Source organism: Balaenoptera ricei, chromosome 3 (genome assembly GCF_028023285.1).
Source record: "Balaenoptera ricei isolate mBalRic1 chromosome 3, mBalRic1.hap2, whole genome shotgun sequence".
Lineage (NCBI taxonomy): Eukaryota > Metazoa > Chordata > Mammalia > Artiodactyla > Balaenopteridae > Balaenoptera > Balaenoptera ricei.
Genome location: NC_082641.1, coordinates 76,376,287 through 76,401,926, shown reverse-complemented (window position 1 = coordinate 76,401,926; position 25,640 = coordinate 76,376,287). Strand labels below are relative to the sequence as shown.

The window sequence follows — 25,640 nt, the reverse complement described above, 5'->3', positions numbered from 1 at the left end:
TTGAGGAACCATGCAAACAAGAGGAAGTAAAGCAAGATAAAATCACTTCTACTGTGGAGTGTACATCCCAGTGGAGGAAAATGAGACCATAAATAAGTCAATCAATAAATTAGCAAGAAAATAACAGAGCAAAGTATTGGAAAGAAAGCAAAGTAGTATTCAGAGAGTGATAAAAGAAGGAGCTTCTTTAGATAGGGGTTGTCAAGAAAGACCGCTCGGAGGAGGACGTGTTTTTGCCGAGACCTTAGCCATGAGAAGAGCTTTCCAAGCAGAGAGAATAGCAAGTGCCAAAGCCCTGGGGTGGGAATGAGCCTGGCACGTATGAGAAACAGAAAGAAGCAAGATTGGTTTCATGGGCATGCAACCTGGGTGGTTCCACAGGTTTCCATGAGAGAAGGGCCCCAGTTTAATGCTCTTCTGGCGTCATCTCGAAATTCATAATCATTTTTTAACAAGGGACCTCGCATTATTCCTACAAGTTACGTAGCTAGTCCTGGAAAGAAAACTAATATAGTTGAGTTGTGTGTGTGTGTGTCTGTGTTTTGGAGGGGGATTGGATGTGCATTAAAAATAAGGTCAGTAAGTGATATTTCTGGGTATGTGTGGTACTGGCATCAGTATAGTTTATGAGAGGTTAGTTGCACTTTACAATAAAGCATTTTTGTTTGCTATGTAGAAAGTGGAAACACTATTTTTGATCTTTATTTAGCCAAATCCTCACATACAGATGATAAATTCCTCAAGGGTAATGTTGGTCTCTTCTGTATATTGTGTATACTTCACAGCACCTTGTGATTAGAAATTCCACAAATAATAATTGCAGCTAATAGGAATTTGCCTTCTCTTTTAACCGGATAGGACTTCCTTTGAAAAGAACAAGGCATTTAGTGTTCACATTTGAATTCTTGCTTTCTTCCCAGTTACATTGTAGTACCAAATCTGCATGACCATTTAACAATTAGGTCAAATCTTATAGAACTGCTGATTCTCAACCATTTTTTTGACCTAGAGAATGTCAATTTCCATGGTTCATAGCAGATTGAAATTGTAGTTTTATTTAAGGAAGTAAAACAGAAATCTTACAAGCATCTTCGTAACCCCTGCCGGATTTATTTAACAGAGGGAAAACAACTAGCACACAGTTCATTAGCACACCGTGCTGAGCAGTGCTGTCAGGCCCGCACCCATGGGCCTCCTTAGAGGTAAATCCACGTTGCAGCAAAGACTTTCTGCCAGTCAGCAACTCCCCACGCCCTCCAATAACGGAGTCCATGGATTGAGACCCATTTTCTACTATATTCTGCATTATAGCAAGTGATGAGTTGCCAGGAATTACTGTGTGAGTGGCCCCAAGTGCATGCCATAGTTTAGAGCTGCAACAGGTTACAGGGCTTTGGTCTATGCACTATTATTCACTGATAACCTTTCCAGTAGGCAAATCTATTTCCATGTGTTGATGGCCATGATGATATACCCAATGATTACTAATGACATTATGGGATCATGTGACAGAATTTGGCCAGCAGGGGGTTATGTCATATCAGGATTTTTCTGATCAGGACAAAGAAGCAATTTTATAATTCAAACAACGTAATGAGCTGACAAATTCTCAAAAAACCTTCTGTTTGAGGGGTTTTCGTTGTTTGCTTCTTAACTTTTCCTTTGGAAGGGTTACTGGTTCTAAACAATCATTGTCAAGTTGCTTCTTACCCAGTACTCTTTTACATGTTAGCAATACACTAAAATCCATTAGTTTTTGGTTCTTCCACTTGTGTGTTCAATTTCTTGTGTTTGTTTCTTTCTTTAGGGTCTCAAAGTCTTCTACACTTTGAACATTTTGAACCTATCTATACATTTCTTAAGTCAGTAGTGAGATTATGAAATATGTTCTTAGTAACCTAGCATAAATGAAAAACTCCTAAGACATTTTTGCCTTAAGTCAGAAACATTTCTTAAATATATTCATGATCCCCTTTTATATTATCCCAGTAACTCTTCATAGCCTTCTACTGAAAGGTGACTGCATAATATCTGCTCATCTCCGGAATCCCGAGGTAGAAGCACGCGTTTGATTTTTTTCCTATACTCAAGCTGCACACAATCTCCAAATAAAAAGTGATAAAAAATTCCAACCATTTGGATATTAAAATCTGTATAGTTTTCCTTCTGAACTTTACACTGGTATTAAAAATATTCCTCAAATGAATTAATGAATGCTCTCAAGGAACTTATGATCTGGTGATAGAGCCAGACAGACAGTGATTAGCAAAATTAGTTGTTTACAGATCTTAGTAGAGATATTTTAAAATGCTCAGAGCAGGTACTCATAATCTGGTCTTGGGGAGTCAGGGAAGACTTCCTGACATGTAAGCTGAAATTAAACCTATTTAAAAGTCTGCACATGCCTCCTTTCCCCCTAGATCCATGCAACCCTAAATAAAAGGCTGACATACTTTAAGATTGCTTTCCACGGAGCACCATGCCCTTCCCAGCATCTATTCCTTTCAGCATCTACTCCTTTCAGTTTTCCTTTCTCAAAGAACTTGTTCTCTTCTCTGGCTACAAAGGGCTTGTCTAAACCTTTCATGCGGCTTTATTACTAAACAAAAGTCGCACAAATCTTGGGAAACGTTGTAAATAACATGATAAACTGTCATGTGCAAAGTTAACTTTTAGAGACAAATTACACTTAAGCCAAAGGAGTGACTCTCTAATAGTGGGAATTTCAGCAACTATGGTAAGTGAATGGGAAATTTGGGGGTTTTTTTGAGTCAGGACCATTCAGGAGCTTCCCCATATTCCACTAAGTAGGAAACTGCACACATTTGCCACCATTTTCTACCTCAAGAACCAATCTTCTTATTTATTCAATTATGAAAATGGGGACAATAAAGATGGGAAAAATGAATAGGTGAGGAAAATAAAGAGATATAGGAGAGAGGTGAAAATATGAACAAGAGAAAATGATTAAATTCCTTCCACCTTTCTTCCAAACTATTTCTGCCATTTCTTAGAATAAATGACATCTTTATTCTACAGCCAGCCTTACCCAGTTGAGGCCGCACAACATCATGTGGAGGGAGCATGGGCTGTGGTGTCATAGAGTTTTGGGTTTGACTCTTGGTCTTGCTACTTGCTAACTTTGTGACCTTGGGCAAGTCACTTAACCTCCCCGCACTTCAGTTTTGCTCAGACGTAAAAACATTAATACCTCACTTACAGAACAAGTATGGGGATTATATGAGATAACTAATATCTGCTATGTGTATGTGCTATAATGGACTGATCATCATAATGACAAACTTCTACTAGAATAGTCTGTGGACAAAGGCGACAATTACTGTGAAAATAAACAAAGAAATCATTATGGAGCAGTTTCATCTTTAAGAGAATTTCTACGGAGTTTTATTTGCTGACTTACTACATGCATCCCACCTGCCCTAGCCCTCCCTCCCTAAACACAATTCAGAGGTGGTAAATTAGCCCAGGGAGAAGGAGTAGAGGAAGAGCCTTGTTTGCTATAATAAGCTTGTCAGTGCTAATACCTTATGACAAAAGATATATTTTTAACCTCTTTCACAACGTGGGGTGAAACTATCGCTCTGGGAATCCTTCTTCTAAGGCTAGATACTGTCTACACAGGACGGAGAGGAGCTCTTGTCGTCTTTGCCACTTAGGAAAATATTTTGCTGTACCTTTTCCTTCCAGAAGGAGTAAAGGTATCTTACTGTTATTATGATGACCTCATATTTTATTATCCCATCAAAACAATAAAATGCTCCTGAGAATTGTTCCCAGGGGCTGTGTGTGTGTACATATGTGTGTGTGTGTGTGTGTGTGTGTGTGTGTGTGTGTGAGAAAATCTCATTGTTGAGCTGAAATACCATTATTGTGGCATTATTCACTCAGTTTCTCTAAAGCTTTGGTTTTCCAAAAAGAAGACTGATTATAAACCTGTGTTGTGCAGAGCTGAGGTCACATGTAAACCTTTTTAAAGCACTGGATAACTTGAAAAGTTGCTGAGTCAGAACTTCTCAACAGCCTTTAAATAAGAGTTTAAAGAGGAAGGAGGGAAGTATTCCCTGCCTACCCTTCTCCTAAAAGCCAGTGGTAAGAATTGTGGTTTCTCAAGACCTCTTCTAGTCTCAAAGATGAACCCGTGAGGGTAGAAATTGTCTTCACCACTATATGTGATAGACTGTTATTTCAGTCATATATGAGTCATATAAAGTTTTGAATTTCCTCTGCTCGATATCTTGCCCACAGAGGTTGTTTAATCCCTGCATGCTAACTCTGACTCAGAAGGTTAGATTGTCCCCAGGGAAGAGGAAAATATTTGTAGCTAGAAACAATAAACAGCCTAGGTTGAGCAATTTAGACTGTCCTCAAAAGAAGAAAAGAAAGAAAGAAAAAAGTAGGTACAAGTTTGCTTCCCATTTAAACCTAGGAATTCAATATTTTATTGTGATTTCCCCACTCAGAAACTCTGCTTAAAGCAGGTCTTCAGTTTTAAACCACTCATTTTCCACCAAAGTCTGGATACACCCAACCAGAACAAGTGTTTGCTGAGGGATTCATTAAAATTTGAAGGTAATTTCAGTTATGAGACTCATTTTGGCTTGATAACTGTGACTGCTCTAGAGGAAATTTTCATTAGCTATCCTGTGGAACCCTGCCCCACTATCCTGGAATACATTTCCAGAATTCAAAAACTGGAAGGCAAGCCATGTACATGGTAGTTCCATTCCTCTGCATTTTATCCTTAACCAAGGGAATTTTAGCCTTTGGCCTTCAATTTCCTTAAATGTGAGGGAGAAAAGAGACCAGTGTTTCATTTGAAAGATAAGTTACAATGTTAATCAGCTCTGAACAACTAGTAAGTTTTGGCTTCTACAGGTTTCATGACAAAGCACTTAGTTAAATTTGCAGATACTAAGATTAGTATGTATACTACTCCTAGGGAATTAATCATTTGGTGAGTGATGTTAAATGGTTGCATAAGTACCCGAAAAAAAACCTAATCTATACAGTAATCATGATTGTGTCAACATGTATGTCAAGTAAGAATAGACTATAGGTATTATGAATATGGGGTGAAGTATCTAAACTTTACTCCCTGTTATGTGTCAGGCACTTTGTTATTCATCTCCTATAATCCTCATACCTTTTCTGTGAGCTAGGTATTAGTATTTTTATACTGAACAAAATTGAGGCTCAGAAAAGTGACTTGCTCAAGGTCACACAAGTTAGAAAATGGCGAAACCAAGACTCGAACCTAAAACGCTAATACCTTAAAGTCCATGCTTCTCCCAAACAACATAGTGCTGCCTTAATCAGGTAAGGCTGGTTGTAGAATAAAAATGTCATTTGGTCTAAGAAATGGCAGAAAAATCTTATAGTTTCGAAAGAAGGCAAATTCTTCCTGGCGCATAAAAACAGACTCGGCCAATAGCAAGGACAGTTGGAGGACAACTGGCATGGTTACCATGAGAGACCAGGGAGATTGTCCATAGAGCTTTGTGGATTAGCCAAAGAGGGAAAGAGCTAGGAAACAGAAAAGACAGTGAAATATATCTGGAGAGGCAAACAAACACAAAGCAAATGCTGTAAGACAATTTGTAATTGATAGCTAAATTGTGTGGTAAAATCTCTAAATGCTTCGAGCATTTGGATGATAGATCTTTGAAGGCAAGTTAGTCAGAAAGCCTGTGGCAGAGGCACGCGTCTTAAATGTCGAAAGATGGATGCAGATAGGGAGGATGCTTCTAGACATAGGGCAGGGAAGGAAGTGATCAGTAGGAGAGAAGATGCAAGGCCAGAAAGAGAGTGTGGCCTCTGGGAGAGTTTACGGACCCAGGAGGACGGTAACTGAAGTGTTAGAAGATGAACGATCCACTTGAGGGGGAAAATGAGGTAAAACATTTCAGGAGAAGGGAGATGATTAGGAAGCACCCTGCAAGCTGGAAAGAGAGGTCGATGTGCCAGTAGATGGAGAATGTGAACCACCCTCTGTTTGGGGAGTGGTATAATTTGACAGTTTTTAGTCAGTCTGGGAGATACAAGATAGACTGGGATTAGGAGAAGTGTTATTCAGGAAGGCCTTTTAGAAGGATGTGACAATAATTCAGGGAATTATGCATTCGTGTTAATGGCCCTTTCTCACCACGTAGAATTGGGTCAAGGAGCATTTTGACACCCCTCTAGTATAACGACAAGCTACATTTATAGAATTCTTGCTATGAGCCAGGCACTGCTAAACATTTTACTTTCAGCTAATCTTAACAACTATCCATTCGATATAGCAACTTTTAACTGCCTGACTTCCCCACCACCACCACCCCCCGCCCCCGACCAAAAAAATGGGCTAGTAAATGGTAAGGGCCAGGATATGAAGACAGGCAGCCTGGCGCCAGCGAGTTCAGCCCAGAATGCGATGCCCTGGTCCACCACCTGGGATAGTGCGTAAATGTAGTTTTTAAGCCCCTCAGAAACACCAAAGGCAATAAAATTGTTATCTCTCAACATACAAATGTTACAGCAGGCATTTGTAAGTCCCTGCTGCATACAATAATATAACAAGCAAGATCTTGAATGTTCGCAGGCGTTGTTCTAAGAATGCGATGTGCATTATCTCATTTAACCTCACACCTTATGGAGTAATAATATCCCCAATTTTAGAGGAGAAACTGAGGCTTCAGTTGGGTATATAACTTGCCCACAGTCCCACGGTTAGAGACTGAGATAGAAATTCTCCCCTGTTGTGATAAGGGAAATAGTAAAATGCTCAAGTGACTTGAAGAAGTAAGAAATAACACACGGGTGAAGGAATAAGAAAAATGCCCAAAGAAGTTGCATTGAACTGAAATTTAAAGGATGAGTAGGTTGGCAGAAGAGGGCATTTCAGGCTGAAGGCAGAACGCCAGAGTGGGAGGGGTGTCGGAAGGAGAGAGAGAGAGAGACCACTCATGTTAGGCGCTCAAAGAATTATTGAATAAATGAATTGGTGCATGCATGAATGTATGAATGAATCCGTAGGGACTGCAAAAGCATGGTGATAGTGGTAATTGAAGGGAGGATAACAGAAGAGACATTGTAAAGGCAGACTCTTCAGGACTTAGCCACTGACTGGGATTTTGGTGAAAGGGTACAATTGGGAGAGAATGTTTAGACTGGGACAAGTTGGGTCTGAAATGGCAGGCATGCATTTTGAAACGCTCCTCAAAGAATGGGAAATGGCATCTGGAATTTGGAAATAAGGTCGTGGTACACACCTGTCAATTAACCTAGTTGCTAGTATTGCAAAGAATTAATTTTAGAAAAAAAAATATTAAAACTTTGAAAATACTTTTGGGCCATGCAAAATTGTACAATGCTACCTTTCCGTATAAAAGGGTTACTTATTGAAGAGGAGAAGAAGGTCAAGAGAGACAAAGTAAAACAATAAATTGGTAGCAAAAATACTGCCTCGTTTCAAGAGAAGGTTCAGTGTTTGCACATGTTAAATAGCTGTCTTCTATGAGGTAGTTTTGAGATTATATACCAAACAAAGGAGATTTTGCAAAGATGAGCTGTGACCAAGCCAATTAGTACCTTTCCTTTTAATGTTGATGTTCTGGGAAACTGATTTACATTGAAGAGAAACTTGAGGTAATGTTCTGGGAATGTGAGATGGAAATTTCCAGTCTGTCAAAGTCTTTAAGAGAATTATGGAAGCTGCACCTGGAATTTGGTTATTAGTGTGACCTCTTTCAAACCCCCCAAATATATAGGAAGGCTTTTTGTTTTGTTTTGTTTTCGTTTTAAATGCTTAAAATTCTTTACATGATCTACTAGAAAAAGAAAAAAAAAAAAGATGATGATTCATTCAAAAGTAATATGTTCATTCATCATCAAGTGGATGGAGCCATTTTCCAGCCGGTAGCTCTTCTTAAATAACTCACCACCCTACAGTCTAAGTAAGAACCATGTCCACAATGGTTAGGATACAAAGGAAAATGAGAACAAGTGGGAACTTTTAGCAAAGTTAAGCTGTCAGTTGATACAGACTGGGGAGCTTTGATCCTGTCATGATGTGAAAGCTTCAGATGTTAATGGTGACTATGTAAAACAGTCCAGTATGGAAGCATCTAAGATAAAATTCTTGTAAATTTTTGGCCAGGAACCTAAAAGTTGCTTCAGTCTGTGGCTGCAATTTTTGTGCCAAATAAGAAGGCACTTTGCTGGCTCTTTTTTTATGGAAGGGCCAAATGAGATAGATTGGAAATATGTACTTTGAACAGCTAGGCAGAGTCTCAGGAAGTTTGCCAAACAAGATTTCCAAATAAAATGTTTGGGAAAGAAAACAGGGATGGACTTTGCAGATGCTGGATGAGTTCCACCAGCCATCTGTGCAAAAGTTACTTGGTATCACATCAGCTGAGAGCTATGAAGTGGCACAAAACTATCAGCAATAACTTCATTGTTAAATGGGTCCACTTATTTACCAGGCAACCCTCTCTTTATCAAGATAAAGTACCTGAATGTAGCTGCATTTCCTGTGAGGAATAATAACAATGACCAAAATTATTTAAACATAAAGGAATTTTAGAAACTGAACTATTACCTCAGTGCTAATGCATTAGCAGTCAAAGAAGGCAGATTAATTTACTTACGGTGAGCTAAGTGCATTCTTGGCTCACAAAGGGGAATCATTTGCTCACTTAAGCCAGAGATCCCATTTTTGACGGCAAATGTCACTGCCTGGATTTCCCTTTGACAGTCTGGCAACCCCGCACCCCTGTTACAGTATCCATTTATTTGTCTTATTTTCAGCCAGATTAATCCATTCTGTTTTGACAAGAAGACTGATGGGTAATTGATAACTGTGATAGACACAAACAGAAGAGTTGGATGCTGAATAATTCAGCACTTTTCAGTATCAATAAGAGAACAGGTTGAAGAATTTGTGTCTCTATTTACACTTAAACTAAACTAAGTCAGCCCAGACATTTATGCTGCCAGTCTATCAGAAAACCAAACAGTGTACATTCGGTTTCCACCCGACAAAATGTTTTATAAGCTTGTAACAATATGTGTGAAGCTGCCAGAATAATAAATAGGTACAGCAGCCCATGCATGCTAATGTTATGTTGTAAGCAGTTTTGTTGACAAGTGCTAATACTTCTTTCATACTATCATCAAAAGCAGCTAATACAACAGCCATTATTTGCTGGCTTTCCAAGCAAGACATGATGGATTGTGACCTTAATATGGGTTAGCCGAGTTTTGAAAGTTAAACAACTTGCAATAAATCATAGAATTATTACAATGCAGTTTAATTGGTTAAGGACTGTTTATTTCCTAAACAGGGTGAAAAATTTCTGTTTCGGCACTTTTAATTTGCAAAGTGCATTTTCATTATGAATGGCACTTTAATATTCTGCTCTTTTGTCATGCAAAATATGCAACACACAGGCAATCTATTAATTGGACAAAAATGCATTGCAAGCGTAAATTATCCTTTATATCATCACTTGTGAGTTTTTACATCTCTTAAATGTGTTGAATGGAACATAGTTAAAGATTATACAACTTGCAGGCTACTTCTGAAATTTAAGTCAAGCTTCAAGATGATTTTAATGACTTAATTTTTGGCAAAATAAAGTAATTAAGTATTCATAAATATAAAGGGCAATTTAAAGAGTTACTGCTTCCTTAAAGCATAGGTGCATATGTTTTTTGATTCAGTAGTCTCAGGAAACAGACAGCAGCACAGGTTCATGTTGATATGTCCTGAGAAATGGAACCCACCCTCATGCATATACTTCTTTTTTTTTGCTACAGTATAATTTCTAGAGCAGAAATTTCCATTGGCAAATGTGTAGAAAAAAGGTGAGTAAGGCTGCAGCACAGCTCAGCATCACTGAATAGCCACCTCCATATGCTTCGGTTCAATGATGTGCCTTTGCACAGGGCTATTTATTGCACAGAAGCGGTAACAAAATACTTTGTACTAGGAATGTTGATAGGACATATGCTCAGTTTTAAGGATGCCAGATCTCTCAATGTGTTCCTGTAAGACTGCCTTAAAATGCATGCAACCTATTCATTTCCACACAACTCTGAGCCCATTTCTTATATTTCTTGACACCTGGGCAGACCTTTTAAAAACTTAAAGCTTCCACTGACTTCAAACATTATCCACAGGTCGGCCCAGCCGAAGCAGGGATACTTTTGTGTTGCCGCTCCAAGTCTCCTTCAAAGATATCAACTGTCAGCAATGCAAACTGAAAGTTAAAAGTGTGCTTCAGATAGGCATTCCATTCATTTTTCCTAGAGTAAAAAGGTGTTAATGTGAGAATGTGCATTCTGTCATTTTAAAAGAATAACTAAAGAACAGTTTTTTCCATTGAAATCATTCACAAAAGCAATACATTAAAATAAACTGTCTAGAACTTAAAGAAAGGTGAAAACCAAAAGTTTGCAAATTGAGAAAAATTGTTCGTCTTTATGTTATACAGTAGCACAGGAGTGCTTCAGGTTTTTAGAAATTTCGTTCTCAAAAAAGACAAATATAGTTATAGAATATTAATATTATTACGTTAATGTTGATAATTTCCCCTCCTATTTAAATGCCATGCTTACCTACCCTATGCAGTTTCTCTGCATCAGAAAACGAGATGAAGAAGAGGAGATGGGGCAGTGAGAGAGAGAGAGAGAGAGGGAGAGTGAGTCAGGGAGAGATTGCTGCTATATTCAGTTGATCGTGCTTTTTGCTGTCACTCATGATGAAGTGCTACGGTTAGAGTATACTGCCCAATAAGTAATAATATAATTATTATTTTTTATTTTATTATTTTATTTTATTTTATTTTATTTATTTATTTATTTATTTATGACTGTGTTGAGTCTTCGTTTCTGTGTGAGGGCTTTCTCTAGTTGCGGCAAGTGGGGACCACGCTTCATCGCGGCGCGCGGGCCTCCCACCATCGCGGCCTCTCTTGTTGCGGAGCACGGGCTCCAGACGCGCAGGCTCAGCAACTGTGGCTCACGGGCCCAGTTGCTCCGTGGCATGTGGGATCTTCCCAGACCAGGGCTCGAACCCGCGTCCCCTGCATTGGCAGGCAGACTCTCAACCACTGCGCCACCAGGGAAGCCCTATAATTATTTTTATTATCACTAAGTATCACAAAATACTCAATTTTAACAATGATTTAATGTCTGAACTCTATTTTATGACTTGTATGGATAAGAAAATTTTATCAGAGACATAACTATTATTTAGAAAATATAGGTGGGGCTTCCCTGGTGGCACAGTGGTTGAGAATCTGCCTGCTAATGCAGGGGACACGGGTTCGAGCCCTGGCCTGGGAAGATCCCACATGCCGCGGAGCAACTGGGCCCGTGAGCCACAATTACTGAGCCTGCGCGTCTGGAGCCTGTGCTCCGCAACAAGAGAGGCCGCCATAGTGAGAGGCCTGCGCACCGCGATGAAGAGTGGCCCCCGCTTGCCACAACTAGAGAAAGCCCCCGCACGAAACGAAGACCCAACACAGCCAAAAATAAATAAATAAATAAAATTAAAAAAAAAAAAAAAAAGACAATATAGGTGAATATAACCAAAACTCTAATTTATAAAGCCAATATGAAGTTGGGGCACTTTTCAAAGTCATAAATTAATAGACTAAATCTATGTTCTATGTAAGGATTAGAAGTTTTCCTGAAAACTCAGATACATAAAAGTACAATGACTATAAACTTAATCGTTTGTTAATATAATTTTTTTAGTTATCACTTTCATCTAATTTTTCACCATACTTTACTATGAAAAATTACAACTGTACAGAAAAGTTGAAATAATTTTACACTAAATACCCATATACCCATCACTTCGATTCTGCTATTTTACTATACTTGCCTTTGCATCTATCTATCCATCTATCTTTCTGCCCATCCATCAATCCATCTTATTTTTTGATTCATTTCAAAATATGTTGCAGCCATTGGTATACGTCTTCCTAAACACTACAGTATGCATATCATTAGAGTGCAAATATTGTTTACTTTCTTTTCTTTTTTCTTTTGAAGGTAAATTTGCACACAGTGACATGTTCATATTTTAAGTGTAGCATTTGATGATTTTCAACAAACTTTTGGTTAGCTCCAGTCACGTTGATGAACTCTATTAGATGTTGACATGGAATGAGGTTCAGTGAATATAGAAGACTCAAAAGCCTTGTTTTCATACCTGCTCAAGTATATTCTGTTTTGGTAGGATGGGTAGTTTATATAATAGGCCTCCATCAACAACTACTATACAATTGGGACTTCCCTGGTGGCGCAGTGGATAAGACTCTGCCCTCCCAATGCAGGGGGCCCGGGTTCCATTCCTGGTCCAGGAACTAGATCCCACATGCCGCAATGAAGAGTTCGCATGGCACAACTAAGGAGCCCACATGCCACAACTAAGACATCACACCATCAAATTAATTTTTAAAAAAATTACTATCTGTTGTATACCTGTCAGGTACAAAGCATTTCGCTAAATGCTATGGAAAGCACAAAGGAGTCCTAAGACAGAGGCCAAGATATGGAGTCCCTCAAAGAGCATTTGGTAAAATTGTGTGCTGCACACCTAACGTGGAGTAATACAAGACTGCATCTATTTATAGGCAAGTCAGTAAGAGAGGAACTTTTGGGGAATTTAGAGGAAGGAGGTAAGAATATCCTGGCGTGTCCCCTGACTCCATTCCCACAGCATCCAATCCATCAGCAACCAGAGTGACTATTTAAAAAGTAAATCAGATCCTGTCACTCTCCTTGCTTAAAACCCCTCAATGACTTTCCAGCATACTTAGGAAAACTACAAACTCCTGCGAGGTCCCGTGTGATCTGGCTTCCCTCCCATCTCTGGCCCCATCTCTTCTCACCCCCCACATCCTCCTTGCCAGCCTTCCTTTCCTCACGTACACCAAGCTCACACCCACACCACAACCTTTTCACTTGCTCCCCTCTTTCCCTGGAGTACTCCTCCTCCCACTCTTCAAACAGCTGATCCTTCTCATCATTCAGGTCTCAGGTCCAGCGTCCCCGCTGAAAGGTCTTCTCTGCTGAAAGAAAACTATACAGACTCCTACAACCACCCTGCCCCAAGTCAAAAAATCTCCGATGAAGGAGGAGACTTTGCTTGGCTTGCCACAGTAACATAGGAAGTGAGTTTAGAAAGTTTGTGGAGAAGATTATTAGAGCAACATCTGAATGAAATTAGCAATCAGCTAGGAATGAAGAGTCAAAACAATGAAAAGGAAGTATAGATAGGACTCAGTGAACATAAATATGTGGCTGGAAAGGCAAGACTCTAAGAGAACTCCAAGATATTCAAGCTTAAAAACTAGAAGGAATAGAAACTCTAGGAGAAAAGACCAATATTGATATTAGACTCTTCTTGGAATATTTATCATACAACATTTTTATACAGGCAAGAGAGAAATAAATGACTCAGGAAATTTACTTTTGTACTGTAAACAAGCAGGAAAATTTTACAAGCCTACCTACAACTTTTTGCGACAATGAAAGTAATAACATAAATGAGATCAGAAAAAAAAAAAAAACCCTCAAACTATTCTTTCCCCTAAGTGGACTATATTAATTACTGTATTAGTTATTATTTGTAAGTCTGATGTAATTATTTGACCATTTAAAACTAAATTTAGAAATATATAAAAATCAGATTTGCAGTAAGAAAATGAGTGTGGCAACACCTGGTGGTGGGTCAAGGACATTTGAGATTTTATATTTGAATATCCTGAAGGTTTGCAATGCATGGGACCTTCCTAGTCTTTGAGGACGTAGGTGACGTCTATGTTAGGCAGTGTTTCTTTCAACCTTGACTCCTTTTTTTTTTAATTGAAGTATAGTTGATTTACAATATCGTGTTATTTTCAGGTATACAGCACAGTGATTCAGTTACATATATATACATACATATATATATATATATTTCTTTTCAGATTCCATGTATACATATATATATATACAGAGAGAGAGAGAGATTCCTTTTCAGATTCTTTTCCCTTACAGGTTGTTACATAACATTGAACAGAGTTCCCTGTGCCATACAGTAGGTCCTTGTTGGTTATCTGTTTTATATATAGTAGTGTGTATATGTTAATCCCAAACTCCTAATTTATCCCTCCACCTTATTTCCCCTATGGTAACCATAAGTTTCTTTTCTATGTCTGTGAGTCTGTTTCTGTTTTGTAAATAAGTTCATTTGTATCATTTTTGTTTAGATTCCACATATAAGCGATACCATATGATATTTGTCTTTCTCTGTCTAACTTACTTCACTTAGTATGATAATCTCTATGTCCATCCATGTTGCTGCAACTGGCATTATTTCATTCTTTTTTACAGCTGAGTATTATTCCATTGTATATATATACCACATCTTCTTTATCCATTCCTCTGTCAATGGACATTTAAGTTGCTTCCGTGTCTTGACTATTGTAAATAGTGCTGCAATGAACATTGGGGTGCATATATCTTTTTGAATTATGGTTTTCTCTGGATTTGACTCCTTTTTTTTTATTATACAGCATTTTTTTCTTTAGTGTGTCCATTATATCAAGAACACATCTACAGGGTAGTCTCCTGGAAGGCTTTTCAGTGTTCTCCCATTTATGAAACTCTACCTTTTAAACCTTGAATATTTTAAACCTTGAATACTTTTGTATAATTTAACTTGGAACAGCTTTTATATATATTATATAATTTTATCTTCACAGTAATTTGTGAGCTAGACAATTCCCTTATATAAAGATGAAGAAACTGAGGCTCAGTGGTTCTAGTCCTCCAAGTTCTCAGCTTAGCTTAATAAATAGTAGCTATTACTTTTGTTTCTTGCGAGCTGAGACAAAGCATGATCACCGCAGCAAATTACTGAAATCGTCATATTCCTCTGCTTCCTCTTCCCACCCCACCTGCTGCAACCCCTCTACCCCCAACCCATTCAGTATTTCATCAACCCTATAACTATTGTGAAAAATTATATTCAGTCTTGGGGTGAGTAACGTTCAGACTTTTTTTTTAAAATAGATCTTTCAAAAAATGTTACCAGCCTGCTGACATCTTCATAACAATTAGGGATCCTTGAGGTGTCAAATTGACTAATGCACAAACACTCAAAGAGGGTCAATATCAAGGAATGAGAGAAAAACTTAAATACCTATCTTGTGTTTTCATAGGTGTAACCTACTGCCTTGAAAAGGCCATTTCAATCTCAAATTTCTATTACTGTGTATCATCCAAAAACATTGTTCAGTAATGCCTCATCGCTATCCAAGGGTTGTCCCACTATTTCTCAGGGAACCATGTCAATGTGAATTACAGTACATGCTACTTAGATATGGAAGAAATAAGTTTAAACTTCTGAAGGAAGACATTGGATCTTTTCAAAGCTGTTGTTAAATGCTATGAAAGAGAGTAATCATAACACACTAATTTGTAGATTCCCTCTTCTTATGTTCCTTGTTCTTGCTTCTTCTATGGCCTTAGGCAGAATTCTGCCATTTATCAAAATCACTTCTGTGTCCAAAATCCCATTCTTCAGTATTGAAAATATACAATTTTCAAAGTTAAAATAATATAATTTTCTCTGCATACAAACCTTGTCTACTATCTGTTAATATATTTTTAAAATATTCTGTTACACCTTGATCCCTAATTACTTTATGCAGAAAGGCAGATGAATTTATTACAATACGGAAAAAATCTTTTACTGTTTGTGAGTTATGCAAGGATCAAGTCCAAAGCAAGAAATAGATCTGTATGAAATGTTTCATTGCAATTATTGAATCTCTCACAACTTTTTAGTAAACTGCCACTCCATTACTCTTTATTCCCCAAGGATGAAAAGAATGCACTTTATTTTTTGGCAAAATAAATAAACACCCTGAGTTGGTAGAAATATCAATTACAAGAGTGTCTACCCTAAAAGTCACATTTATTTTGTTTGTTATTGCAAGTTATTAAAAGGCTTCCAGGCATGCATATAAAACCTGAAAAACAACATTTGACTCTATCATATTAAATTAAAATTTCTCCATAAAAAAGTAAACCCAAGTAGTTTATCAGTTAGGGAATGCCATGCTGCCTCAGAAGTCAATACAAATAAGACTTTATTAAAACATAACTAAAATAAAGTTCCACCAGAACCCTCAATGGGAATTGTTTCGCTTCAGATTCAAATATAGAAAGTAAAAACACATCAGCTGGCCTCAATTTTCTTAAAGTAACAAGGGAAGAAAAGAAAAATAAATCCCATGGCCAACAACTAGAATTACACTTGAGAAAGAAAATATGGCCTCAAAAAGTGTATGTGAAACATAACTGCACTTCAAGTTAGACAAGTTTCTGCTTTCAAAGCAGACAATTCATACTCTCTGGTTTTGCCAAGTATTTGCCCTAGTGCTAAGTTTCTTTGATCATTTGTCTAATACTTAATGAATGTACCTTCTTAAGTCAATCCCTGCAATTCTGTGTAGCTGCCATGAGTTGGCGGTCCAGCTCATTTTCTTTTGTCTTTATTCTTTATTGATTGTCATATCATTAAATATTCTTTTCATGATAGTTCTCTATTTTTCCCCCTGAAGCAACTCACATGCTCACTTGCACAAAATTCAAAGGATATAGGCAAATTTTGACAATCAGGCTGTAGTATAAATAAGATAGGCTTCAAGATCCACACAGTTCCTGGCATATTAGCTGTAACCCTTCCCATCTCTAACCAGATAAATGAATGTTAGCACACTCCATCTGAAAGTTGATGTTCTCCATTATCATGTTAAATGGCTACAAAATATTTCATGGACTGGATGTCTCAAATTTATTATATGAATAATCTGTCATTGGACATTTGCCTGGTCTCTTAATATTTTATTTAAATAGTGTCATGATAAAAATTCTTAAGCTCTTTGAACATCCAACCAGATGTAATGATTAGAATGTTAATACTTTTAATGTTAATATTAGAATATTAATACTTTTAATATTAATACTAGAATATTAACACTTTTGATATATAAACCAAAAATCAGCAATAGTTTTCAAAGAGTTGCCTAGCAAAGTAATTTTCCAGATAGTTAGATAAATAAAATTATTCTATCATTATCTCCAGCCTTACTACTTCCTTGTGTACCCAGTGAACTACAGAAAGCAAAGTAATACAAATGGTTTTTTAATTGTTTGTTTAGCTGTTAAAAGAAATAGCCCTCTTACTAAACAGTATGCAGTCTTTCATGCTGTCTCCCAAATAGGAAAGACATAGAATTACTTCTGCAAGCACAAAAAGGGAGCTCTGCATTTATGTTGATGAGTATTTAAGGAGACCCTAATACGCTGCCAACGTAAACTTATGCTGGTATTTAGATGAGAAATGGGCCTATACGAAACAGTTTCTTGCAGCACAAAGATGTACCTTGAGGCCTGACTGAGCCACATACAACACAGGTTAGTGTTAATGACTTCTGTAGGCTGAAGAAAGCAAAGTAACTGTAAGTCCAGGCAACTCTGCAGAGCAGTATCCTCCATGTGGTGACCTAGCAACCAAGGCCGCTTCTGTCTTTGAATCTGCCATTTCAGCATACAGCTTCTTTTGTTGCCATGGCGATAGCAAATAGGTATAGGGTGTCCTCCTACTGGCAATTAAGTGCTTTGACACACAGTAAATCTGTTCACAGTCCATTGGCCAGAACTAGTCACATGGTTCTAACTGAAAAGAAACACATGCACTATTTAGCAAGCATGACTGTCACCATCACAGACTTCTAAGGTCACTTATCATCTAGTTTTTTTTTTTTTCTTTCCCCAGTTTTTGTCATGGTTATTCTGAAAATCTGGATGTTTGATAAAACAAACTTTTATAATAATTTTTTATTATAAAAGTTAAGTTGTAACCCCATTAGGGGAAAAAAGCAAATAAAGTAAATTGAAAAGTTTTAATGAAGATGAAGTACACGATGGTTACATGTCCTGGTCAAAGTGGAAGCAGTGTGCTTTCCTCTGGCAACAATTTCAGCATTTCCTAGATTTATAATTTTCTCTTCTTGTCCTCTGAATCCCAGAAGTAGCTTCTATTTCTAAAGACCTTTTTTTTCTTACTCTTACATTTATGCATATACGTCTTGCTTTCCATGCTTGAATCTAATAGAACTGTTTATGTCACACAGAGTTGGTATGTTCAACTTTCTTCATTTAGGAGATTAGGCAACTTTAAGGCTTTGCACACTGAAGGTATTCAATAAATGTACGTAGAAAATTTGATTATGTATAGCACACATATGTTAAGGCTATTGCCTAAGAAAAATTTAAGTAGAAAAGATCTCACCTTCTAAGGAAAGACACTTGTGTCTCATACAATAATGAGTAGGGCCAAGAGTCAGGTAAAGGCACAGGAGGCAGACAAAGTGTGATCCTGGCTTACAGACAGAAAGGTCCAGGGCCTCCCTAGGAGATAATGGGGGAAGGGGCTGCCTCTTGAAGGAAGGAAGTGGAATTTGGGCTTTTCTCCCAGGAAAGGGAGATTTAGCCATCAACAGGACTCAAGTGAGTGTCCACAAAGAGGCATGATCCATGTCAAAATACATCTTTGGACATCCAGGTTCCCACGTTAACATGTTTACTGTTTGCCCTTAGTCATCGTTAGGTCTTCCTGCTTTGCAGCTCTTCTTTAAGAATATTGTAAATTACCTACTCCTATGTAGTCAGTGTAACTAATCCTTAGTAATTATCAAAACCATTAATAGTCATCACTTCATGGTCCAATTGCCCTTCTTTAGTCTACATTAATTGATGTAGGGAATCACGGGGCCTGTGCTGGTAGGGAAAGATTTTAATGCTATTTAAAGAAAACTTAAAAAGTATTCCCTCTGACAGAAATTTGCATTCTGATAATACTTTATTTGTATCTTTTTTAAATGTCATGACAAGAAATGGATTTGATTTTGGAGAAGAATCATTTTGAATAATTAATCATGAATTACTCTAATTAGCAGAAAATAATTATAGGTTGCACATAAGCTCTTTAGAATGCAAAGGACAGAGTAAAAGACTATCAGAAAAATAATACCACCTGATAGATGTTGAGATGAATCCAAAAGAAGGCTTTTCTTTAAATCAGTCTTTAGCTAAGGCATTTCAAATACCTCCCGTTAGAAAACAATCATGTTTCTGCAAGACAAAAATTATTAGCAAGCATATGTTGTTGGTTAGAGAATATTTAGTGTAATAACTAAAGAAGACATTTTTTTTTTAAAGGTTTGCATTTTTTTTAAAATTTATTTATTTATGGTTGTGTTGGGTCTTCGTTTCTGTGCGAGGGCTTTCTCTAATTGCGACAAGTGGGGGCCACTCTTCATCGCGGTGCGCGGGCCTTCTCACCATTGCAGCCTCTTTTGTTGTGGAGCACAGGCTCCAGACGCACAGGCTCAGTAATTATGGCTCGCGGGCCCAGTTGCTCCGTGGCATGTGGGATCTTCCCAGACCAGGGCTCGAACCCGTGTCCCCTGCATTGGCAGGCAGAGTCTCAACCACTGCGCCACCAGGGAAGCCCCAAGAAGACATCTTTAATGCTTCCTAAAAAAGAAAATATAGTCTCACCTGTTCCTTTCATAATACTTTCTGGCTCAAAAGAACAATCTTAGATAGTCTCAGCATAGTTGTGCATTGTAGGAATGCTTACAAAACTGTATGCAGAGTCTTGCATATTAATTTCACTTGGAGAATGTCTGTCAATGATTGACATGATAGAGTTGCATTTATGGCTCCTGTCTCTTCAGAGGAGCTCAATGGAACAGGACCTGTGGCAAACTGATGAGAAAAGGTAACAGAGAAAGAGAATATTCCATTTGCAATCAGTTTCTATAAGGACTCTCAGCAGGACCCAGCTCACAAGGGAGCACAGTCCGCTCAAAGCACATTTTTTAGCTAAAAGCGTCCAGGTGTGGGACTGAGGAGACATAGGCCCCCAGACATGGCACCACAAATAATTAGCTAGTCCCTAACTAACTCTCTGACTTGAACAAGTTTCCTTGTGCCTGTTTACCTGATTATTTAGTATTAATAGAACCCTTCTCACAGGATTGTAACACAGTGAAAATGAAATCTGAGATTAACTTTTCAAAGTTAAAAGCAACAACAGCAAATCATGATAAAGTATTATTTGGTCAGAATACAGTTTTAATATATTTGATTTTTACCATTAAAAACATATTGGCAATGCTAGAAATAAGGAGTATCTGATGTATGGTTGAAAAAGCATAACATTTTAATATAAACATCATAGAGGAAAACAAATAAAATGCCTTATGCCTTATCACATTGAGGAGTGCTTTTATGATTATGGAAGCTAATTATGCAAGAGTGCATCTTTCCAAAGAAATACAAAATGGCATTCCAGTCATTGGTCACGAATGGTCCCTTAGTACATTTCACTGTGATTTTCCAGGTTAGGTTCCAATTTAAGAATAACATTCTTGCTCTTTGAATCTCTGCTTTATTTCAACAACACCTTCCTGCTACCAGCTAGAAAGCTGTTTTTCCTGATTGTTCAAAATAATAAATGGGATCAAGGCTTACGCATTGAATAAATAAATGGTCCCACCTGCTCAAAAAAACCACAGGACCCTTCCATCCTGTCATTATACCATCCTGTCCCCCTCTTCTTGTCTTCCTTTCTTACCTGATATATTAAATGCAATATTATCTTCAGTGACTTGCCATTAAAACATATGTCGGTTGCCTGGGAGAAGAGAGAAAGGCCCAAGAATCTTCTTCATTCTTCTCCCATTAGTTATCAGCATGGATTCTTCTATCTGATTAGCTAAAACAGTTAGCTTTGCAGTGTAGGCCAGTTGACCTTGTTTGACTAGGATTTCAGGAGAACTTGGCTAGTGGTTGTAATAAGTGACTTATAAGGTTCCTTTCAACCTTAAAATATTTTATTACAAGTAGTCTTACGTAGTCTGGAGATGGCTTGAGAGAAAAAGGAAGAGCGATTGCTAAAATTGAAGAAGTGAGATCATTAAGGAGAATAAACACACTTCAGTTTTGGTTGGACCTAGTAGGTAAAGGCATGGGTGAGAAAAATGGACCCTGATATAATAACTAATGAGCCACATACATCCTAATTTCCCAACCCTTATATCTATTTCTTTCTGAGAAGGGGAAGTGGGTTTCAGCAAAAAAAAGACAAGGTTCTTCGGGGAGGAGGGGAAAGAAAGGAGACTGTGTATTTGTTCCTTCAGTGATAGGAGGAACTTACCAAAGAATAAGGAGGTAGATGCCTCATTCCTAGGAACTACTTAGATTTTCCATGACCTTGAAATCTTAAATGCTCAGGCCTCTTGGAGACAGAATGGGCAGAATGGCTGGAGAGGAAGCAAAGCTTATAATGTTTTTCCCTCCCTTTGTCCACTGGGCCTTCCTCCCTGGTTTTCAGGAACCTCCTTCTCTCAGAATGTTCCCTCATCTGGCCTCTTGAGGACTCTGGCCCAGGAGCATATCTTGCATTTGCCTTGACTGAAGGCCTCTTAACTCAGACCTAGCTGAGGGCCCTAATGCACATATTTTCATGTCTGATTTCACAAAAGTAATCTTTACAGGCATGGTTTGGTGGAACTTGTAGCTCATCTGTAAGGACATGGAAATACACACCATTTACTTATTGTCAGTGGGTTGCATGGGAATGAGTTGTCATATGGCAACTCCTAGGGGAGGCCAAGGAAGGGGCAGATTCCTGGTCCTGGTCACTAGGTGGAGCAGTCACTCTAAACTTTAGCTCCTTCTGGAATCTTGACAGGCTCCACCCCTGGGGCCACAAGGGATAACACCTGGTAGTCTGCAGAGGGAAGGACATTATCAAAACCCTCTCCTGAAGATCAGCTAGGGGCTTTGTGACCACCCAGAGGGGTGGGTTAGGGAGGATGGGAGGGAGATGCAAGAGGGAGGAGATTTGGGGATATATGTATATGTAGAGCTGATTCACTTTGTTATAAAGCAGAAACTAACACACCATTGTAAAGTAATTATACTCCAATAAAAATTAAAAAACAAAAACCAAAACCCCTCTCCTGATGGGATTAAAACCGAACACTTAATTATCTTGGAAGAGAGGAAATGAATGATAAGAATTCTAATAACTTGGTTTGAATTTATTTAATTACAAAATCAGTGAAACAATCAAATTTGAAGGGGCACATAAAACTTCACAAAGATAGATCAATGGTTAGTGAGGAGTCTGAATTATAGATCTTCCTAATGCATATATGTTTCCAGGTAGAAGAGTCTGTTTTAATATTTAAAATAGGTTAATATTAATAGTTTTCATTCCCATATTTAAAGGCTTAAGACTTTTAGTGCTGTTTATCCTCTTAAATTGGCTAACCACGTACAGAAAATGTAAAAAAGAAATGGATCAAATTATTTATTACAAATTCTTAATTAATAGAATTTGAATCAAGATTCACAGGATTTGGTTTAGTTAGTTGTCTCTTCTTATATAAGGTTACTACATTCAATTCTGTGAATATGGTATATATTTTTGTAATCTATTCATATAGCTTGATTTTTTTAAAAGAAAACTTTTTCTTTATAGCTCATGATCTAAGTAATGTAATATTTACAATCTATTTCAGATATATCATTACTAAAAATTGTTTTTGCACTAGATTCATTGCATCCAATTAAAGAACTGTTTATAAAGTACTTGGTATGTATAAAAGCTTAACAGTAGCCAGTGCAAAAGCACAAAGATGTTTAGGAGATAAGTATATAAATAATGAGAGCCCAAAGCTTAACTTAGAAATTGTCATAAAAACAAAAAATCTATGGGTTAAAGGCAGAGGAATCATATCCAGTTGGAAAATAAGAAATAAGCTCACTGAGAACAGGTAATCTCATGGAGGCCTTGACTCATGGGTGGGATTTCAGCAGATGACACTGGGAAGAAATATGCTGTGGGGAGGAAGGAGCATAAATTAGGGTTTAGAGGCAAGATACGCGGGGTAAATTCTTGGAGGAAGCACTCCAATTTAACTGTAGCACAGGATCAACTCTATGGTATGTCGGCAATCTCTCTTTTCCTCAGAACTCTTCTGGAATGTTGATTTTGCAGTTTGGTTTAGTTCAACAGCCATTCCTTGAATGCTCACTAAGTGACAAGCACTGTGCCAAAGCAGGGGAATAAAAGATGAAAGGTACACACACTCTTTGCCCTCAGATCACTTACGGTGGGGCAAATCCTTTCAAGTTTTAGAGTTACTAGAGATATGCTTGGAATGCTGGTGGATGCAGAGGAGCTGCAACTAAAGCAGGCTGGTTGGAACTCAGTCTCGGTGGATGAGTAGGAGTTAGGGGAAAAACAGAAGCAAAGGTGTTCAAGGCACAGGGGAGAAAAGCATGAAAAAAGCAAAAGGTGAGAAACAGCATTTGAGTTTGGGAAACTACAGATAGTCCAGGATTCCAGAACAGTCATTCAGGTAGTTTAGGGAGTATCATTACTACTTCGGTCCTTTTGGGTTTTGTATGTTTGTTTGGTTTTTGATGTGATACTGAGGTGGGAATATAGTTTTATGGCTTCCATTATAGGTCCACACCCTTCACCTAAAGACTCTGGAGATACTAACGTTGTTCCATTCCAGAATACAGATGTATTTATGTTAGTGTTATATTATTATTATACCACATGATGATTTTGTAACCAAACTGCATATATTCAATGTTCTATGAATTTCATTACTTTGACTCAATGAGCCCCATGGTCATATATTATTGGGCAATATACCCAAGGTTATAAGAGAGCCCAACAATGAGACATTTGCAAATTGCTACCTTCTTTTTTGATAAGAAAATCTACTGCTTTATAAGTGTTTTCTGATTATAATTCATACAACCCCTTTAGTATCATGTACTTTCCGTCCCATATATGTTCTTATGTCCTCAGTACCAACATCTTAAAACACCATGATAGATTTTGTTGTCCTCCCTCCTTTTCATTTTTTTTTTTTTTAACCAAACACTGATATCTGAATATATAAAGAGCAAAAGTGTTCTTCCTAGACTATAGTTCTGTCTTCTCTATCCCTGTCTAATAACTCTCTCTGAAATAAGTTTTAAGAAAGTAAGATTTAAAAAGTCAAGACTGTCATTTTAAAATATAAGCTTAACTACAGTTTGGGTATGTATAACTAAATATGCTCTTCAGCGGGCCACTACTTCAGGCTATGATGATCCTGAGTATAAACAGCATATGTGACATTAGGGAATTCATTCCCTGCCTGGTTTTATGAATCACTGTGGAAGCTAACCTTCATGACTCCTCATCTGTGGAGGAAGCTACTGTGTACAAAAGATGTGACATCAGACACCACTGAGAATGTACATTTGTTAAGAGTGAAGCTTTTATTCTCCTGTGAAGTTCTCTGATTACACTATTTCAATTTTAAGGCAATTTAAAAATGACATATAAGTCACTTGAAACTGTCTATACTCAACAAAAAAAAATGGAAAATTAAAAGATGGGAATAATTTTTTTTATAGAAATCCATTTTTAATTTATTTATTTTATTTTTGGCTGCGTTGGGTCTTCATTGCTGCGCACAGGCTTACTCTAGTTGTGTGGAGCGGGGGCTACTCTTTGTTGCGGTGCGCGGGCTTCTCATCGCGGTGGCTTCTCTTGTTGCAGAGCACGGGCTCTAGGCACACGGGCTCAGTAGTTGTGGTTCGTGGGCTCTAGAGCACTGGCTCAGTAGTTGTGGCACATGGCTTAGTTGCTCTGCGGCATGTGGGATCTTCCCAGACCAGGGCTCAAACCCGTGTCCCCTGCATTGGCAGGCAGATTCTTGACCACTGCATCACCAGGGAAGCCTGAGATGGGAATAATGTAAGTTTCAAAGGTTTCCTTCAGTTATCTAGATTTTTGAGATCTGAAATGTTTGAATAACTGCCTCATATTCACCTTCTACATGTACATACAGTAAAATAGGGGGAGAAAGCCTTTGAAATGTTCATATTTTCCTCATGTCAACATTAATATGTCACAATATTTTTTGTTTTATGAGACTCATTTCCAGTTGATGCAGAATTTTAAAGTGAAGATAATCACAATAATTAAGGAGTAAATGTGTAAATGAGGGCCTGATTCAAGTTATTTAATTAACATAGATTCATGAAAATTTGGCAACTAGAGGATTAAAATATGGATTTTAATCTAATCTCTTTCTGTACTTTTCCATTCTCCTAAACTATCACCAAAGAGAGGGCAATAGCAGAGAATTACAAATGAGTAAAAAAAAATCAGCAAGCTATTTCCTGTTCCTTTGTGGCTGTCTAGTCTAATACGGGCATACCTTGTTTTATTGCACTTTGCAGATATTAAGTTTTTTACACATTGAAGGTTTGTGGCAACCCCGTGTTGAGCAAGTCTATCGGCACCATTTTCCAAACAGCATTTGCTCACTTCGTGTCTCTGTGTCACATTTTGGTAATTCTCACAACATTTCAAACTTTATTATTATTATATTTGTTATGGTGATCTGCAATCAGTGATCTTTGATGTTACTATTGTAATTGTTTTCGGGCACCACAAATCACGCCCATGTAAGGCA

General features: G+C 37.7%; 1 protein-coding gene and 1 long non-coding RNA gene across 8 annotated transcripts in view; one reads left to right on the top strand and one right to left on the bottom strand.

Annotated features, from left to right (window-relative positions):
• Positions 1–25,640, top strand: part of KIAA0825 (KIAA0825 ortholog) — a 404,031-nt gene that overhangs the window by 312,057 nt on the left and 66,334 nt on the right. The window lies entirely within an intron of this gene.
• Positions 17,431–19,584, bottom strand: LOC132362381 (uncharacterized). The gene is made up of 3 exons (XR_009502349.1): positions 19,417–19,584; positions 19,109–19,206; positions 17,431–17,749 (listed from the first exon to the last, which is right to left on the bottom strand). It is a non-coding gene; the product is annotated as an uncharacterized LOC132362381 (long non-coding RNA).